Source organism: Leuciscus leuciscus (assembly GCF_965113295.1).
Source record: "Leuciscus leuciscus genome assembly, chromosome: 11".
NCBI lineage: Eukaryota > Metazoa > Chordata > Actinopteri > Cypriniformes > Leuciscidae > Leuciscus > Leuciscus leuciscus.
In genome coordinates this window covers 29,399,214-29,414,555 of record NC_138735.1, presented here as the reverse complement: position 1 = coordinate 29,414,555, position 15,342 = coordinate 29,399,214, and the positions used below count along the sequence as shown (strand labels likewise).

Genomic DNA, 15,342 nt, shown 5'->3' with positions numbered 1-15,342 from the left:
TATACCCTCTATTGCTTCACGTTTCAGTGGATATTGTGCCTTACATGGTCTGAAATCAGATTTTGGTGTGATTACAACTGGCTCACAACCTTTTATCAGCCCCACATCATATTTGTTTTTTGCCCACAAGTTTGGTGATATTTGTGCCAAAGAAATATCAATTTCTGAGGCAGAAATATCCCCCTCTCCCTGTCCTGTCACATTTTTCCCAATAGCAGTCACATTTCTCTGAACCCCCACCTCAAAGTCACATTTTGATTTAAATGCCCCCATACTCTGACTCTCTGCTGTGTTTTCCCTCGTTCTTTTCTACTGACTCTTTTACTATATTTAGTCTTATTTTACTCAAGGTCCCCGCTTCGGGAAAATCGTGAAATTTGATCAGTTTCTGTATGTCAACCATACATTTACCACCATAATTATTTCTCATTTGACAGAAAATTGGTGTATAAAAATGATCTAATTTACTGTTAGATGACCCCATTTTGGCTGAATCTCCCTTCTGGATTTTACTCTTTCGACACGTGTCTTAGTATCTGTCAAACGTCTTCGACAGACCCGATTTTATTTCACCCAAAACCGGTCGGGTTTCAGCAAATATGCCGTGCTTTTGTAATTATGTTTTACTCAAAATCTACTATTCACCTAATTAATCCGGCGTGGCTCTTCCGTCCACCTTTGCAAGATTTCTTCGGGTTACAGAGACTTTGAGCAAAACTAATTAACCAGCACCTGTGATTTCCCTGAATCACCAGTGGTACTTCCGTCCACTAACGAGCTGAGTGTGGCAGAAACCGATCCGAAGCTACTTCAATTTCTTCCCCAAAAATTGTGATTACTCAATCACCTCTCGCTCGTACCCAAAGCAAACTCAGCCAACATGGTTCATGTTCACTCACAATTATCAAATCACACTTAACATCAATAAAACAATTCTGCCGTTTCTTACCCAGAGATGCTTTCTCTTTTCTGTAATTGCCGCGGATTCTTTCTGATCCTGGTGGGAGTTCTTCCACTGGTCCTGACGCGGGTGTTGGCTCTCTCTCTCGTAACCTGTTGAGTTTCTATCTCAAACCGTCGAGGTATGAGACGGCCGCCTGGTGCTGCCGTGATTGCGCAATTTCCGTCATACCCGCTCTCAGGACCAGGAGAAGAAGAGTCCGCACAGGATCCCACGTTTCTGACACCAAGTTGTAATGGCAATTTTCAATAGTTAATATCAAACAGCATCAGAGGTGTAAGAAACTTTCAAGAGACAAAACTGTAATAAAGAGAAAAGGTTTATTTCAATGAGGATTCTTTTCACAAAAGCCGCAGCCACCCAGCTTTGAAATAGAATACCCATTAGACATAATAAAACATAGACATTTTATACAGTTTCTTGGCAAAAACTCCTCCTTCCAGGTTTCTTGTAAATTTCCAGAAAGATACCCCCTATCTTCTGCTGGTTCGGACTGGTTTCTACCCCCCCTGGTACAGGTCACACTGTTCTATGTCCCTGAGACACCCAAAGGCCTTCATCTACGACCTAAATTGGCCCTCTCGCTTCCCTGTCCTCCTTCAGCTGCTAGAAAACCTCACAGAAACATATGATTAAACAGTTTGGAAACGAATGATTATAAGAAACGCTGGATTTTCCACAACACGAGTTACGTCGGATGACGACGAATGGGGTTCCCAGTGTAATCACGCCACCTTCTCGACTGTCTTCCAGTGCCCTGCGTAAGTCTGAGCTCCCTGTCGTGAGACTGGCACGGACGAAGGACTCCTACTTAACACAGGAATACCAAGGTACACTGGGAAGCATATCTCAGTGGAAAATGCAATCATGCCCAGCCCGAAGGGGGGGGACTTGGAATACACATATGACCGCGAAGGGCTGCATATGGAGAATCACTGGGGTGTCCAGCCGCAGGTGGAATATTTCAACCCCAGGGGTGGCAAGGTGGCTTGCCGAGGGAAAGACACATGCTCAGAGAGGCTTACAGTGGAAATACACATGTGGGGGTCGCCCGGAGGGGGAACCATGCACATGGAGGCACCTAGCCAAGCGCGAAAGCTGCCAGTGGCATAACTTTGGCGACGACGTCAACAGTGCTGGAGGAGACTCAGGGCTTATCAGGCTCACCTGAGGAATATATCGCACGTATCCCGTCCGAGGAGAGGAATGGCGAGCAAGCGAAGACACCTGAGCAGAATCTAGCACCGGCTAGTTGAAGCGAGTACATGAGAAGAAACTGGCTCTACTCGGAGATTGTAGAATCTCGCGAATGTGTTGGGTGTCGCCCAGCCTGCAGCTCTGCAGATGTCTGTTAGCGAGGCGCCATGCGCTAGAGCCCAAGAGGATGCCGCACTCCGGGTGGAGTGGGCCGTCACACCAAGGGGGCACGGTCGACCTTGCTGCTGGTAAGCCAAAGCAATGGCGTCCACTATCCAGTGAGACAACCTTTGCTTCGAGAGAGCCTTTCCCTTCAGCTTCCCACCATGACAGACAAAGAGCTGGTCTGAGGTCCTGAAACACTGCGTTCTGTCTACGTAAGCACGGAGGGCGCGTACTGGACAAGGCTGGGTCCTCCAAAGGCAGCTCTTGCAGGTTCACCACCTGGTCTCGAAAGGGTGTGGTGGGAACCTTGGGCACATATCCAGGCCGGGGTCTCAGGATCACGTGAGAGTTAGCCGGCCCGAACTCCAGGCACGCTTCGTCAACCGAAAATGCCTGCAGGTCCCCTACCCTCTCGATGGAGGCCAATGCAACCAGGAGCGCTGTCTTCATAGACAGGAACTTAAGCTCCACTGATTGCAGAGGCTCAAAGGGAGCACTCTGCAGGGCAGTTAAAACCACTGAGAGGTCCCAAGAGGGCACGAGGGGAGGACGAGGAGGATTCAGTCTCCTCGCTCCCCTCAGGAACCTGATGATCAGGTCGTGCTTTCCTAGAGACTTACCTTCAACTGCGTCGTGATGTGCGGCAATGGCGGCAACATACACTTTCAGGGTGGAGGGAGACAGCCTTCGTTCCAACCCTTCTTGCAGGAAGGAAAGCACGACACTGATCGGGCATTTCGTGGGTTCTTGATGTTTAGAAGAACACCAGTTGATGAAGAGGTTCCACTTCAACGCATAGACATGTCTCGTGGACGATGCTCTAGCGGAAGTGATGGTAGCCACCACCGCTGGTGGTAGGGTACTCAAACCTACCTCGTCCCGTCCAGGAGCCACACGTGGAGGTTCCAAAGATCGGAGGCCTCCAGAAACTGCGCCAGCGGGGTCATACGAACCACAGACGTACCGTCGGTGGTGCAGCGAGGCGGAATGACCGGCCCAGGCGAGGGTGGCATAGCGGCCCTGTGCGGGGGCACGGTCATTAGCCGCGTCCTGCCAGAGGAGGCCAGGGGAGGACCAGCGTCCCCCGGGGGCGTGCTCTGGCAGGGGTCTGGCGACAGAGGGGGATGAGAGGAGCGTGGCCCGTGGGCGGCGCGTGCTGTCATCCATAGCCTCTTGGGGCTCAGAGAAAGAGCATCAGTTCTTTTGAATGAGATTCTCACCCCGCCCTCCACTGGGGGAAGGAGTGGTCCTGCTACCAGCTCCTGAAAGAACTGAGCCCTAACTCCAGGCTACCTGTCTCAGGAGTGCTGCTTAGCCAGGTGTTAGCCGGCTAAGGGCAAGGACAGGCGGTGCCATCCTCCAGCGACCTCCTCGTGCTCGGGCCGGTGAAGGGTCGAGGGGAGGAGCCGCATGGAAGCGGCGTCGGCGGGAAGCAGACTAAGGAGACCACACGGACGGATGACCGTCAGTGCAGAAGCCTGAGTCCGCTTCTGGAGTGATCGAAGACTGTTGGGCGCAGTCCTCAACCACACCGCCGACCAAGCGGCCCGTCTCAAGAGTGCTGCTTAGGCTGGCGTGGCAGTCTAAGGGGCAGAGACGGGCAGCGCCGCCCTCCTGCGACCTCCTCCTGCTCCGAGCCAGTGAAGGCCCGAGGGGAGGAGCCACATGGAGGTGGCCTCGGCGGGAAGCAGACTAAGGAGACCGCACGGACGGATGACCGTCGGTGCAGAAGGCTTCAGTCTGCTTCTGGGGGGGTCAAAGACTGTAGGATACAGTCCTCAACCACGCTGCCGAGGAGCCCAGCCTGGGACATGAGGGAGCTGAAAAAATGAATTCTCAGACCCCCTCACATCAACCTGGCTGAGCCCATGTCTGGACCACTCTAGTGGACACCACCTGACCCAGGATCACGCAGGTACCGATGTCGCCCGAGAGCGAGGTCAGTAGTGTGCGCGGCGGAACGACCAGGCCGGGCATGGGAGGCATAGCGTCCCAGCAAGGGGGCGTGGTCGAGTTTCCGCGTTCTGTCAGTGTTGGCCAGGGAAGGACTAGCGTTCCACTGCGGCCGGTTCTGACAGAACTCCCGAGTCAGCACTGCCTCGAAGGCGAAGGCGACACACAGCACTGCATGCCTGTGCCACGATAGTGACAGAGAACATACAGCCCATGATCGCCACGCGATCGAGTGCAGCGAAGGCTGAGGACGACCCGCGGGCCGCGAAAAGTCACGTGGACTCACGCGGGCCGGAAGCGTCCTGATGCACATCCGGGAAGCCTACAGCGCTCGGGGGGAGGGCGGCGCCACTCCAGCCGATGCTTTCAGCTGCCCGGGAAAGCATGGCCATCAGCTCTGGATCTGACTCGACTAACGCTGACACTCCAGAGGGAGGCAACGCAGTCGAGTCCTCATTTCCAGAGGAATCAAGCCCGCCTTGTGATGCTGTGAGTGACATGACACCACCTGCTGGAGCCCCGAATGAAAACACTGGGTCCCTGAGAGGAACCAGGTACACACGGAAGCCCCACGGTTTGCTATGTGGAGGGGGGCGTGGCCCGAGGAATGCTCGTCGGTATTATGCCACACTGTAACCCTCAGATCACCCTGGCCACCAGCCAAAGTATCCCCTCTCGAGGAAGAGATAGATTGGGGTGTGGCAGAGGGGACTCTACCCACACGGAGATCATTGAGTCTCGATCTATAAACATCGCGATGGTCACGTTCCCGCAAAGAAAACGTGACTCACCCACGAGCGCTGCCGAGCGTGAATAAGCCCAACACGCGAAACAGCGCTCGTGACCGTTAGGCAGATGAATCACGCGCCCACATCCAGTAAATACACGGGCGAACCGTCTTGAAAAAGTTCTCGCTGGAACACGCCGTCACACCAACACACTGAAGAGCCGCTCGTCTCGTAGAGTGAAGATGATACAGAATGGCTTGTAGGAGTGAAGAAAACTCTTGGCTCCGAAGCGAAAACATATCTGCATGTTGCCAGCGTACTTCCTTATATACCCCCAGGGTGGGGCGGACTTACGCTATGCAAATTCCGCAGACCCATGGCATTTCATTGCCATTGGCTCGTTTTATATACTCGAAGATGACAGGCTTTCTAAGCGAAACCCCATTCGTCGCCATCCGACGTAACTCGGAGTGACTACGAAAGGGAACTAAATATTCTAAGCGAGTTTCACAAAGTTTCTGATTAACTTTAGTCACACGTGTCTAGGGAAATTATCTCCAACCCATAATTTCCTTTATAAAACAATATATTTTCCTTAAATGGCTTAATATCAACAAAATATCCAATCTTTGGACATTTCTAATTTGATATTATCATCAACAACACTGATTACAAAAACAAGTACACATTTAACATCCAGAAGCTGGGTTGAACAAGCAAGCGTTGTTGCTATACTCCCGGCATAGCTGGACCCTTTAGGTTCAAAAGACAATGGTTGTCAAAATAAACATCATTTCAATAATTATTTTATCTCTAAAATATAGAATTTTTCCCGTTCTGCTTAATGAAACATTCCTTATCTTTATATCATGTTAATCCCTGTTAATCATACTCAATGCCTTATTTTTATCTAAAACTCACTTTTCATACCATTTCAACTTAATTTGACTTAATCAGGCGTTCATAAATATGAATTTTATCTTCCCCTACATGCCAGTTCCTTCTGTATCTGTTCAATCCAACAATTCACTGTTTGTAATTTCCATCAGGAAAAACATTCTCTCTTCCCTACATGCCAGTTCCTTCTGTATCGACTCTGTTCTCTTTTATCTGCTTCTTTTCCATCCAACAATTCACTGTTTGTACACAGTCCTTGCACACATGTTTAACACACACACAGCAACCCTTCTGTTTTCCCTCATAATTATTTCTCATTTGACAGAAAATAGGTGTGTAAAAATGGTCTAATTTCGTGTTAGATGACCCCATTTTGGCTGAATTTCCTCTCTTGGATTTTTCTTTTGACGCGCGTCTTACTAATCTGTCAAACGTATTCGACAGATCCGACTTTTTCACCCAAAATCGGCCAGGTTTTAGCAAAAATGCTCTTTGATTATCTGTGACTCTTCCGTTCACCTATTTAATCAACTGTGGTACTTCCGTCCACTTTACGAGCTAGTTTTTTTTTTTAGATCGGTCTGATTTTGTCAGATCAATTTCTTCCTCAAAACTTTCTCTGCTCGTACCAAAAAACAAATTCAGCCAATATGGTTCACGTTCACTCACAATTATCAATTTACACTTAACATCAATAAAACAATTTTGCCGTTTCTTACCCAGAGATGCCTCTGTAATTGCCACGGATTCTTTTTGATCTTTGTGGGAGTTCTTCAACTGGTCCTGAATGCGGGTATTGGCTCTCTCTCCCTTAACCTGTTGAGTTTCTATCTCAAACCGTCGAGGTATGAGACGGCCGCCTGGTGCTGCCGGGTTGCACTTCCGTCAAATCCGTTCTCAGGACCAGGAGAAGAAGAGTCCGCACGAGATCCGACACTTCTGACACCACTTGTAAGAGCAATTTTCAGATTAATAAAAACAGCATCAAAGGTGTAAGAAACTTTCAAGAGGCAAAATTGTTATAAAGAGAAAAGGTTTATTCTTTGAGGATTCTTTCCACAGACCGCAGCCACCCAGCCTTGAAACAGAATGCCTGGTGACCCAATAAAACATAGACATTTTATACAGTTTTCTCTGTCATCATGACCCCTCCTTCCAAGTTTCTGTAGTTTTCCTTAAAGATATGGGATATCTTCAACTGGTTTTCTACCCCCCTTGGCTGGTCAAACTGTTCTTTGTCTCTGAGATACCAAAAGGCTTTCGTTTACGACCTAAATTACCTCCTGCATTCTCCTGCCTGGATCCCTTCTCGTGCCCTAGGTGTCTATCTTCCTGGCCCATCTGCTTTTATTACGTTTGTTTTGCTTGTCCTCCCCTTCAGCTGCTAGAAAACCCTCACAGAAACAGATGATTAAATGAAATTAACAGTTTGGAAACAAATGAATATGCCTGGTGTATAGGCATATTATAGGCATAGGCACACTGAATATAAGTAATACTGAATTTTTCCGTAACAGGTGCGAACCGAACAGTGTCTGAGGGAGTACAGGCATATTATAGGCATAGGCACACTGAATATAAGTAATACTGAATTTTTCCGTAACAGGTGCGAACCGAACAGTGTCTGAGGGAGTTGTAAAGTGACTCTCTGAGCAAAAACCAGCTGGAGGAAAACACACATGAAAATGAACACATGCAGAAGAAACTGATCCAGTTTTGTGGCCTTTAATGTGTTTTATTCTCATGATCCAATGGAGTGTGTTTTCACTTCTTTAGGAGTTTAGAAATCATTTCTTCTTTATTCTGCACGAGTCTCTGGTTCAGAGTTCAGACTTTCTGATGAATCAAATGACAGTTTCATCACTAAAAGAAACAAGTATTTCACTGTGAACTCCATGAGAGGGCAAAGGTCATTCCAGAGGTCACAGGTCATCAACACTTATTAAAATGCTTTGAGAAATACATGATCATTTAGAAACTCCCAGTTAAGATGTGTAAAGATCAGTACAGAGTTTTTTTTATTATATTATTTATTTAGATTTAATAGTTTTCATGCATTAAGAGACATTTAGAGACGATGAGACTGTTTTTGTGAAAGTCACTTCAGTTCAATAATCCTGATGTTGAGAAGATCTGCTGTCGAGTCTCACATCAGTGTGTGTGTGTGTGTGTGTGTGTGTGTCGTTCGTCTCTTTCTCTGCTGGAGTGTGTGCTATTTATCTAATGCTATATTTCACAATAAACAAATTGTAGCCTATAATATGTGTAATTAAATTGTTTTAAATTGAATGTTAAAAGTTCATACTGATGTTCTATTATGTAACAAATTTTAGTATAAATCATACACTGTCAGAATAAAAAGGTTGCATTTTATTGGTGCAACAGCCTATCACTGGAAGTCCCTTATGACAATTAACATTACCGTGACCATAGTTCAAACAGGTCTATAACATTTTATAGATTTTTGTAGAAGTAAACATTTTATCCATGTGTAAATACAATTATAATCTAATACATTCCAATTAAGGTGTATTGAATGTTAAAATGCCTTTCAATTATATAATGTTAAGGGGGTGTCATTTTAATCTTAGTAATTCAATAATTTAAGAAATGTTCAAATTTAAAAGTTCACTTTAGAGGTATCGTATTGGTATCGGTATCGGTGATACTGGCCTTGAAAGTATCGGTATCGTATCGAAAACAAAATAAGTGGTATCACCAATCCCTAAATGTATAAAACTGATCAGATATCAGGTAAAACCCCACATTGGTTCTCAGTGCCTCCTCATGATTCATGGGTTGACAGTAGGGCTGTAACGATACACCAAACCCACGATTCGGTTCGTATCACGATTTTTGACCCACGATACGATACAAACCTCGATATGGGGGGGAGGGGGGAGACAAAACAGTTCAAAAGATATTTTGAGGAAAAAAAATATATTTTTATTAAATAACATTGGAAAAACCTGTATAAACTGAACACCAAATAACAAAATTAACTATGCAAATTATTAACAATATACCTAAGTAAAATAAATTATATAGCCAAAGCTATAACACTTCTGTTTTCTTTGTAATAAAATACTGTTGAAAAACAAACAGAACTAAAGCATAATTCTTCTTCAATCAATCTTACATTTACAAAGAAAATTAAATGGTTACTGTTTTTTCACACTGAGGTAACTGAGGCTTACTGTCGGTGCTGTAAACCACAAATCAAGTAAGTAAACATTAAACAAATAAACAACTTCTTTCTCTTAAGAAAACCAAACTTGTTGTGGATTTTTTGTTTTAAGGGAGTTGAAAATTCTTCTTCAGAAACACCATCATGTCCACATTATCTGGTGAGAGGCTTGCTCTCTGTGCTGTGACAATGTCCTCTGCAGTAGAAAACACTCTCTCACTGGGGACAGATGTGGCTGGGATTTCAAGGTACATTTTAGCCAACTTGGCTAAATGGGGGAACTGGTTCTGGTTGTCCTTCCACCACATAAGTGGATTTGACTGCAATGAGAGGCTCTGCACTGCTCTGTAATGCTGCACCTCCTCATCCACCACTGCAGACAAAGGCTTGGATGATGACGATGCCTGTTCCATTGAAAAGAAGTCTCCAAACAGTTCAGCCATCATTGGTGCTCTTTTGGCTGGAGGATGACAGTTACTGCAGCTTGAGGCTATCTCTGATTGCTCTTCCGTTGAAGTCTGGGCCTAACAGACAAAATCCATTACACAATTGCATTTGCAACATAATGTTATAGATACAATGGAGGATATGAAATCCAGGACAATAACACAAATAAAGTTAGTTTAATAAAGTTAAGTATTTTTTATCTGACTATATTTAAATACTGACTTTAATTAAATAAGCCTAACTGATTTACACAGCACTTTATTTAATATATTAATATTAAAACAATCAAATACCTGAACAATCTGTGAACAATTGCAACATAATGTTAGATACAATGGAGGATATGAAATCCAGGACAATTACATGAATAAAGTTAGTTTAATAAAGTTAAGTATTTTTTATCTGACTATATTTAAATACTGACTTTAATTAAATAGGCCTAACTGATTTGCACAGCACTTTATTTAATATATTAATATTTAAACAATCAAATACCTGAACAGTCTGTGAACAATCTTCCAGAATTCTCTCAGTCAGACTCTTGAAGATTGTGTCATGGGTGGTCTCATCAAGGAAAGGTAGAGATTTGAAACGGGGGTCAAGTGCAGTGCTCATATGAAGAAACTGAATTAGTGCCCTATCCGAATCAGGGTATCTGTCCTCGAAGTCATGTGCAATAGCAGCTTTGATGTCTTTCACTACTGTTGAGTCAGAGACGCTGTGCTTCATGGAGGCCAGGATTCTGTGTTTCAATGGCACGATCATTGAAATAGTTGGCATCTGCTCAGTGCTCATGAGGGTAGTCACGGTTTTCAAAGGTTTAAGAACCTGGACCACGTCCTCAGCTAGTTTCACATCATCATCAGAGAGAGTGACGATGTCTTTAATGTTCTTCTTGACACTCTTGTCTGTTAATGCAGAGAAAACAGCAGCCTGCTGCTCAAGGTAGCGTTCGAGCATGTCGTGGCTCGAGTTCCACCTAGTAGCCACATCCTGGACCAGCTTGTGTAAGGGCAGCTGTAGCATCACCTGTTTCTCCTTCAACACAGCTGCAGCTGTTGTGCTGCGGTGGAAAAACGTGACCACTTTCCTCACTCTGCCGAGGAGTCGGGACATGTGGTGAACGCCCATCCCTCTCTGCGCAGCCAGATTAACAGTGTGCGCAAAGCATCGTATATGCGGTGAAAATCCGGCCGCTTCGACAGCATTGGCAATATTTCTGGCGTTGTCTGTTGTCACGGGAACGGGGACGTTTGTTCTGCTAATTTTCCAATCTATCACAGCTTCTTTAAGTATTCCCGATAAATGGTCGCTTGTATGGCTCTCATACACAGCGCGTGTTTGGAGGACGGGGTTTGCTATTTGCCAATCGGCCGTAATATAGTGTGCGGTTATGGTCATATAGCTGTCTGTGGCACGGGACGTCCATCCATCGGTGGTGATTGCGATGGATTCAGCAGTACTCAACCCTTCCTCCACTTTAGCCTTTGTTTTATCCAGAAGTTTTGGTAGCACATTTTGAGAGAAATGCGCCCGGCTTGGTAATGCATAACGGGGCTCGAGCACACTAAGTAAATACTGGAATCCCTCGTTTTCAACAACCGAAAAGGGGCGCATATCCAGTGACATAAAAATTCCAATTGCATCAGTAATTTTTTGTGCTCGATCTGAATTGGCTGGAAACTTTGCTTGGAATAAACTAGGCAGTGTAGGCTGCTGCTGTTGGGTTGTTTTCTGTGCACGAGCTAAACTGATGTCGGGATGGTGCCTTAAGATATGCATCTGCATGTTGGTTGTGTTGCCGGCCGGTTGGGGAAGCTTCTTGAAACACTTACGGCAAATTGTGTGGGTCTTGTCAACAACACGATTGCCATCCTTGTTCTCCACCGGGTAGCCGAAATGTTGCCATACTAGTGACTTAAAAGTATTAGGAGGGTCCGCGATCTCTGGGTTGGTTGCCATGTTTCCTCACGTTCTTTAACTAGCTCGCGTGACTCGTCACATGATTGGAAAACTCAGGCAGCACACGTAATTGGAGGACGCTTACAGATAAAATTAAAGAATTTATCCTCAACTAGTTTTGTGGTGTAGGTCTACGTATTTTATAATGTTAACTTCAAATAATACTAATAGTAATTTAAAGATGTGGTAGCATTGGATCTGGACAGGAAGGATAACTCTGGGAGTTGGAAGGGGTGTGTCGCGATTCTGCCTTCTCACATCGCGATACAGGTTCGTGGACCTGCGTATCGCGATTTCGATTTCATATCGCATATCGTTACAGCCCTAGTTGACAGGGATTTCGAAGTGTTTTTTATTTTATTTTATTTTTTTATTATGCAACAGTAACAAAAAATTTAATAAAAATACAGAACAGTAATGTACAGTAATAGACAATAATGAGGGTTACAAGACAAATCAACAAAGAATATTAGCTTAAGTGTTTACACCATGAGTCTTACATGCAGAAGAGTTTTTAGATTTCCTCAAGGACTTTAGATACATATCAAATTCTTTCTTAAAAATAAAAAAGATTTTTCTTTGAAATTTTACATTTGTGTATATAAAATTAGGCAAGAAAAAAAGTGTTTCGAAACAGTTATGACGTATTATCCTCGTTTTTCTGAAATCACGTGACTCCATCGTTTTGTTTTTTATAGGCGGAGTCTATTTTTCTGATACAAAATGTGTTCGTAGTTGGTGTAGAAAGGAGTAGGCTATGTCATTAAAAAAAGTCGAAAAGTTGTGCAGTTTCACAAAGCCTTCATTATAATGCACAGAAGGGAAAAAATGTGCCTGTATCTCTCTGAAATGATTGGTTTGGTAAATTAAGCTGGTCTTTAGGCTAACGTACGAACGACCCCACAATAAGAAGTTTTGAGCACATGTGTAGTTCCTGTGTTTGTCCTCTGTGTGTCAGTGTGTGAGCAGCTGCAGTTTCTGTCAGTCACTGTGACTCTGACTGACGGAGGTTTTTGTACGACTCTTTATCACTGTGTGAATGTTTCATCACCCACACAACGATCATCAGAATCTACTGTGCAATGGAAACTCTTGCAGTAATAATGTCCAGCATCTTCTGTCTGGACTCCACTGATGGTCAGAGTGAAATCACTGTAAGATCCACTGCCACTGAATCTAGATGGAGTTCCTGACTGGAGGAAGTTTACACGATAAATCAGGAGTTTAGGAGCTTCTCCAGGTTTCTGTAAGTACCAGAATATACCTTCCTCCCCATTATTCAACCTCCTCACATCTCTGCTGGTTTTACATTTGATATTCACAGTTCCTCCTGGTTGTTCTGCTTTTATTGAGGGACTCTGAGTGACGGTGATCTGTCCTCTACACTCTGAAACACAACAAGAAGAAAATACACATTTAAAACTTTGACAATATACTTGAAGAAATGAATTAATATCAAACTTGTGCTCCACAAACCTTGAGCAAACGCTGTGAGAGTCCAGATGAAGATGATGATGAAGGTCATGTTGATGAAGATTGTTGTGTGTGTCAGTGATGAAGTGTTAAACTCACAGCACTATAAACACTCTCACACACTGAAGATCTGATCAATATGCAAACACACTCCACATCATTTACCTGAAGACAGTCACTCATTAACAGACACAAAACACAATCACTGAAGTGAAAACAGAGTAAAAAAAAATTTCATATTTGATCTTCTACAAAAGCCAAGATGTTCAAAATTATATAATTCAATTCAGTTCTGAATAAATCTACAAGACCAATTTCAGTATATTAATCTGAATATCTGCTGTGAGAATATTTTTACTGTAGTTAGATTGAAACGTCGCTGTTAATCCCCAAATTTTACTCCAAATCCATGTGTGTTCCTGCAGTTTATGAACAGACATGAGGATCATCACACACTTTGTTTAATGGGTCCTTCATCCAGACTTCCTGTTCCTCGACGAGGTGTGAACTCACTGTGTCTATAACTCTAGTCAAAGCAAACTCCTGTTGTAAGTTGATTCTCCACATTGAGGATGTTTTGTCTTGGTCTGAGTAGGAAAATGCCTCAAGAGGCTCGGGTGATTCTGTAGCCAAGATCGGCCCGTGATGCTGAACGTCCTCAAGACACTCGGCATCATGTATTTTTCTAATGTCAGGTTTATGCATCTTTTGCTCTTTATCGCTGAGCATTTGATGTTTTGTATTGATTATCTTTTAATTGATTATGTAATTGGCATGACACATTTACATGACTAATAATCAATTGTTACATTTGGATTTATTCTGATTTACTCTGAAATGATTAACTCTGGTAGATTACATTAAGTCCATAACAGCACAATTCTACACTCAGGTTAGTAACGGACTGGCATTCAGCCGAGGAGGAGCAGAGGAGCACGCCGACTGAAGTTTCAGAGATCCGACTAACACATCATAGTCAATATAGACTAATCTAAACAGGGTGAGCATTATTCTAACAAAGTGTACGTGTGAAACCATGGAATAATTATACAAAGTTACCATTAGAAGTAGTTAAGTTAGTCAGCTTAGTTCTATGGTAATGGTCGTGGCCTCTGGTTAGATATAATCTTATGTTAATTAAGTGTGTTCAGATCTATGGGGACTAAATAACTGATTAAACTGATCAAGCACAGATTTAAGATGCTGGTGATTCAGTTTAGAAAGAAGAATATATGAAATCATAAATGCAGAAAATCCAAATATGAATTTTGAAAAATCACAATCAAAAAGGTGAAAAACTGATGAAGCTCCAGAAAATGATGTTCAATAAGATCATATTGAGTCGTTTCTTCACTGTTGAGTGTGAAAGTGTTTGAGCAGCTGCAGTTTCAGTTCAGTCACTGTGACTCTGACTGACGGAGGTTTTTGTACGACTCTTTATCACTGTGTGAACACACCTTTACTGTTGATCCAGTGGCGACTCTGACAGTAATAATGTCCAGCATCTTCAGTCTGGACTCCACTGATGGTCAGAGTGAAATCTCTTTTAGATCCACTGCCACTGAATCTAGATGGAGTTCCTGACTGACGGCCGCTTGCTGAATGAATCAGGAGTTTAGGAGCTTCTCCAGGTTTCTGTGAGTACCAGGACACACAGGGTCTCGGGCTGCAGTATGTATCAACACTGAGTTTACAGCTCATCTCTACAGTTTCTCCTGGTTTGGCAGGTTTCACAGGAGTCTGAGTCACTATGAACTGAGATCTACAGCCTGAAACACAATTCATTTATCAGTCCATAAAGTTTTTTTATTTATTAGTCAATTTAAAGCTGTGTTAAAAAAATATTATTTAAATGATTTATTTAGAATATAAACTGTTCACCTTGTAGTATAAAGCAGTATAACAGTGTCCAGATGAAGGTGATGATGAAGGTCATGTTGATGAAGATTGTTGTGTGTGTCAGTGATGAAGTGTTAAACTCACAGCACTATAAACACTCTCACACACTGAAGATCTGATCAATATGCAAACACACTCCACATCATTTCCCTGAAGACAGAAGAAACACTGTTTTGTCTTTTAGTGTCTTTGCTAATAAACTTCTGTGGATCATTTTCAGAAACAGAAACTCATGATTTACTTCATGTTATTTTGGGTCGATCTTCTCGCTCTAAACACTGTTTTAATGATCAGTTTCATTCAGACTTTGATGCTGAGAGAATTTAATACCTGTGCTGCAGATTTATATCATCCATGATACTGTATAACAGGTCAAAGGTCATCCAATAGAGAATGACCATCTAAATCTGGCTGTAGAGTTCATTATAAAGCAGGACAATTAGCATAGTTTAAAGTAACATGTATTTTGTAAA

The 15,342-nt window shown here is 43.6% G+C and overlaps 1 protein-coding gene and 1 gene segment (V, D, J or C); one reads left to right on the top strand and one right to left on the bottom strand.

The window, feature by feature from the left end:
* The window catches only part of LOC309509298 (H-2 class I histocompatibility antigen, Q10 alpha chain-like), a 211,420-nt gene that overhangs the window by 140,570 nt on the left and 55,508 nt on the right, over window positions 1-15,342 (top strand). The window lies entirely within an intron of this gene.
* On the bottom strand, window positions 12,212-13,204 carry LOC309509311 (Ig kappa chain V region 4135-like). The segment is given in 2 exons: window positions 12,974-13,204; window positions 12,212-12,884 (listed from the first exon to the last, which is right to left on the bottom strand).